The 5,933-nt window shown below is 32.5% G+C and overlaps 1 pseudogene; it reads right to left on the reverse strand.

The window, feature by feature from the left end:
• Positions 1–818: 818 nt before the first annotated feature.
• The window catches only part of LOC108750258, a 15,663-nt pseudogene continuing 10,548 nt past the window's right edge, over positions 819–5,933 (reverse strand).

Consider the following 5,933-nt stretch of genomic DNA (forward strand, 5'->3'; position numbering starts at 1 on the left):
TATTGAATACCGAATGAATATGACGAGTGCCAAAACCCGATAGAATGACGAATGAATATGACGAGTGAATGCCGAGTCCCGAAGGAATAGTGACGCTCTTCGTGGAGGACCTCTCCTTTTATATGGCGAGTTAGTGACGCCAAGAGCAGAGTACGTGTACTGCTGAGCCAATCCAGGATTAGGGATATTGTTTATGTGTCTAAGATAACTTTCGTCATCGACCATTTCTCCAGTGTCTAATAGATGCGAGCCACATGTCATTTATTGCTCACAGCCGCTGTTTCATTTTACAATCCTAGTCTGTATGTTCTTAAGTTTCGCCTATCTGGCCCTTGGTTCCAATATCAACTCAACGGTTCTGTCCCGAATGGTTTATTAGTTAAAAAAATGTGCATTTATTGTTCTCAGCTCTTGTTTCATTTTATGATCCTCGAGATAAGGTTTGTCTATTTGATACTTGGTTCAAATATCTAACCCAACGGTTCAGTCCCGGATGGGTTGTTAGTTTAAAACGAGCATTTATTGCTCTCAGCTCCTATTTCAAGTGGTTTACTGCTCACTAATTCTTTGTGATGACAAAAGTTTCTTGAAGAAAAGAACTGTAGAGTCTGGACGTAACATAAGCATTAAAATTGATCTGTTAAAAAAATTTTTTGTAAATTTAATTTAGTTCATTGCGCAACTCTATGAAAAAGATTACATGTTAACAGAGTAACACAAGACATAAACATAAAATATGATACAACATACTATAATAGCATGCAAATGGTTAGAGGCGTCAGCAAAATTGCTGTTACATATAACCTACCAGCAAAAAATCAGAACTAACACGACGCAATGAGTGGTGAAGCAATAGTTAAAATCATATACATACGCACGCGCGCGCGCGCGCACACAAACACACACACACACACGCACGCACGCACGCACAACACACACACACAGGCGCAAGCACCTACACATATACCAGTTGCAGTCTCTCTTACATACTGTGAGTAACGCAATGAAACACGAGACAGCAGAACGAAAGCAGGGCAAAGAGGGAGAGGTTTTTATTGCTGCAAGAAAAGAATAAAAATATTTGATTAAGGAGTAGAAGAAAGCAGTATAGAACATACTGGAACGATAAGTAATTTTGGTACCTGGTGACAAGGGGGTTAAAAGTAAAATAAAATTCAGAGTTCAACTGAAGAAGGCATCAAAGATATAAAGAAATATTGGAGCAATAAAAAGAAAAAAGAAAAAACAGTATAAGTGTAGAATAAAACGTTACCATATCCTAAGCTAGCCAGATCTCTGGTAAATGCATAGATATATGGTCGTATTTACGGACGCAGTAGGAGAAGCGGAGGCAAGAATTTTGGATACTCTGTATACAATTTATATTATATGTTATTGACAGGATTGGGTAGTACCCAAAGTTAAAAAAATAAAAATTAAGTTAAAAAATTAAAAAGCTAATTAATCTTAAAGTAACTTAGTTACATTTTAGACTCTTAACTTTATTTAGTTAACTTTATTTTATCCGTAACTATTAATTTTGTATTTAATTCTTTGATGTCAAATCTCAGACATAATATGTGGCAATAGCGATAACTGAAAATGAGATGAAAATGACAAAAGTGAGAAAATTTATTACGTATTGATCAATGAAATTATAAATATTCTAATGAATTTTCTCACTTTTGTAATTTTCACTTCATTTTAAATTATTCAATCGACCCTTCATATTTCAATCTATTAGAACGGTTAGAAACCGTGTATTTCGGTCTATTTAGTTTCTGATAGAAAATAACTGATTGAAATCTATTATTCCTTATTATTATCGCTACTCCCTCGTATTGTGTCTAAAGCTTTAATCATGACCAGTATTTATAAACAAATTTTATATACTAAACAATATAATAAGACTTTTCTTCAGGATATTACAAAATTTTCCAAAAAAGTTTGTCGACTATTCTTTGTATACGTAATATTGAATTTTCAGGAAAAAGTATATTGTTAATAATAAAAAATCAATTTTAAATTTTCTAAATAATTTCAAGTAAATCTTCTCTCTAAAGAGTTTTTTCTCTCTCTAAAGAGAGAGAAAAAAATTAAGTTGGTCTTGAATAAGTATAACCCAATATTCACTGTTAAAGAATAAAATTTTACTTTTTATAATGAAATTTATTTTAAACATCTTTCAGAAATTGAACTGATCATGCTATTAATTAAAATTATTCTGAAAAAATTTTTAGATAGTTACATAGAAAATTATATCTCTTAATTTTGTTTTACAAAATCAATATTCTTCTTAACCCATTGACACTTTTTTTAATTGTTGAAACGGAAAAACATACCCTTCTCCATCACAATGATCCGATTGCTATCTATAATCGTATTCAAACGATGTGCAATCGTAAAAACGGTGCATTCTTTAAAATTGCTTCTTATTGTATCCTGAATTAAAGCATCCGTGCTAGAAATAGAGTTTGAAATTTAGGGATGCAAATTTATAAACATGTTAAGTTTTGAAATCCTCTCTCTCTCTCTCTCTCTCTCTCTCTCTCTCTCTCTCTCTCTCTCTCTCGTGCGTTGCAAATTACAGATACAAAATATATAATTTTGATGGAAGTGTCTACAAATCCGATTTAATTTGAAAAAATTTGCTTTCTATTAATCTCGAATTTAATATATAACAAATGTTATCGTACCCGACCGTAACTTGATGCACCCTTATAACGTACTGTGAAAATACTTTACATCATTCGTAATTATTTGCAAAAGTAGCAACTTAATAATAGAAAGTTTGAATTATTTATATATGGTAATTTATTGCTATATCTCATAGCAAAAAAGTCACGTTCATATTATAGTAAACTCTCAATAGTCACAACACTTGTAATATTACTGTAAAAACATCAAAGTCTACGCTACATTATTATCTTGATCTGAATGTGTCATAACATAATAAATAACTTTTAATTAATCTGTATAATAATGTCACACTTGTAACACAGCGGACATTTGCATAGTATAATGATTTCACTGTGTCACACATCCGTGACAAGGTAAATATTTGCACGTCATCATGACTTTGTTGCAATTACTGTGACTTCATTTGCTATGGAAAATTTATTAATATATAATTAATCAATCAAAATTTATTGTCTTCACCAAATGATATTTAAATACAATCCTAAAGAATCGTAAAGGCTCACTGCGAATCAATGTTGGCCGTGGCTACATCGAGAACGAGTAAACGATTGTTTCTCAAAATGGCTCTAGCCACATATGAGTTGCCTCTGGCCGACACTGAAGTTATGACCGCCATAGAAGATATCGTGATCCAGAGTGACATCATTCAGCTCGACTTGCCGCAACACCTTCCATGGCTTCAAATTATCGTACTGATTAAACGGATCCAGATTGTAACGTAAATTCTCAGAAAAGAGCACATCCTATGATATAATGGAGATTTTGCAGCGCAGTTCACTGAGGACCACTATGATTGTGTCTCGACCATCGATCTTGATCTCGCCTTCTAGACCTTCATTGAACAAACGAAAGAGCGCTGAGATTAAGGAAGACTTGCCGGCATCAGTTCGTCCAAATACCCCAACTTTCCAGCAAGGCTCGATGTTCGTGTTAAATATAATAATATGATTGGAAACAAGACCGTCTATATAAATATTAAGACTTTAAATACAAAGCGCCTTCCCGGTCCGAGTGTTAAGATGTTGAACTATTCTCTAATATACATTCAATTAAATTGAATTAATATTTCAGAAATAAATTGAGAGCCGATGAAATTTTCGGATTCACACACTCAATCTGAAACAAATAATCCCCCCAAATTCTCCCAAATCTGAAAAAACTGTAATAAATTTATTGCGAAAAATATTGACTCGGCCGGGAGTCGAACCCAGATCTCTTACATTCCGTGTGAGCGTTCTGAGCCTTTAGACTACCGAGACCTTAGCAACACTCTTCGCAATAACCGATATATATAGTGAGTTACGCATGTATAGACGAGCGTATTATAAACAATATGATTGGAAACAAGACCGTCTATATAAATATTAAGAACTTTAAATACAAAGCGACTTTTCGGTCGAGTGTTAAGATGTTGAACTACTATCTAATATACATTCAATTAAATTGAATTAATATTTCAGAAATAAATTGAGAGCCGATGAAATTATCGGATTCACACATTCAACCTGAAACAAATAATTCAGATTTGGGAGAATTTGGGGGGATTATTTGTTTCAGATTGAATGTGTGAATCCGATAATTTCATCGGCTCTCAATTTATTTCTGAAATATTAATTCAATTTAATTGAATGTATATTAGAGAGTAGTTCAACATCTTAACACTCGGACCGGGAAGGCGCTTTGTATTTAAAGTCTAAATATAATAATATTTGTAAGAATAATGTTTGTAAGAATAAACAGTCAGTTTATTTTATACCTTCAAAACTGGTGGATCATCCATATGATATTTCATGTTGACATCCTTCAAGATCAATTGTCCTCGGGATGGCCATGTAGGTGGCGGTGGATTGTCCGAATAAGTTCCTCCTTTGTTCGTGTACTGAAGAATCCTTTCCACGGAGGTCATCAGTAACACAGACTCGCTAAATTGTTTTATGGTGTATTGTAGACAAACTATTTCAAAATTTACATCTATCTATAAAGAAATTTAGAAAAGTTACAAACTTTTTCAACTTCTAAAAAGTCTCAATTCATTTAAAAATTAAAAAATTTTTCTAAAAAATTTTATAATTATATAGAAATTATGAAATATTCTAAAAATTACCTTGAAAATATTTTAAAAAATTGTCATAAACGAATTTTTCTGAATGTCTGTAGAGTAGTTAAGACGACTCGGATTTCGTAACTGTTACTCACCGGAAGGATTGTTATGGAAGAAGGATATGCGAGCAGTTTGAAGAACATGACGTTGTGAAGGTTACTACTCGAATTCATAGAAACCTTCATGTAAAGAAAGCTGCAAAACAAAGTAGTAGCCATGCAGGCAATGATGCAGAATGTATAAACGTGTATGGCATCTATAGTGCTCAGCAGGTTGTCTGGGTGAAGATCGAATCAAAGAAACTATTGTTGTACATGTTCGCAAATTGTTTTACGTCACTAGTATTTTCAATTTGCCTCACATCCTCCAAGGTAGTCCAGTAATCATTCCCGGTAGTGGCGATCTGACTGATGATGAAGATCATCAGCAGTACGGATAGCGTGAAATTATTGTCACCGTTATGCAGATATTCCTTGTACACTCTGTCGGCTACTCGACCGTGCCGACATCTCGGCTTCCGGGCGATTCTCCACATAATCCGAATCATCAGTGTCCGAGTGCTGCACGATGGCAAAATAATAATCTTATTACTTGAACTTAACTCTCTTAATAGATGTAATCTCATGAAGTTAATTCAATTTGAATTATTTAAAAACAAAGAAAATAATATTAAGAAAATATATAAATATTTGGAAACTATTAAACTTTTTGAAATCTTAACTTAAAAACTTCTTCCTCGCTTTATTAATTGATAATAATTAGTGAAAGTATGTACATTAGAAATCTTTTATGCGCCAAAATACAAATATTTTTTTAAATTACTTTGTATTTTTATTTTTATTTATGTCCTTCTTTTTATTTTTATTTCACCTTTTTATTTTTTGTGCTATCTATTATATTTTTATTAAACAAATCAAATGTAAAATATATCTTTTTCAGTTTCTATATTTTTTTTATTATAAATAATAACGAGTAATTATCTTACAGCGATAGAATTCGTAATCAATAATCTTGACATTTTCTCGTTATTGTGATGCTCTTAGACATTTCCGAACCTCTTCTCACGTCCTCTTCCTTTCTCTGCGCTTGGTTCAAATTGTCCAACATCCCAATGAAATTTTTATTTGATTGT

Source organism: Trachymyrmex septentrionalis, unplaced genomic scaffold (genome assembly GCF_001594115.1).
Source record: "Trachymyrmex septentrionalis isolate Tsep2-gDNA-1 unplaced genomic scaffold, Tsep1.0 scaffold349, whole genome shotgun sequence".
NCBI lineage: Eukaryota > Metazoa > Arthropoda > Insecta > Hymenoptera > Formicidae > Trachymyrmex > Trachymyrmex septentrionalis.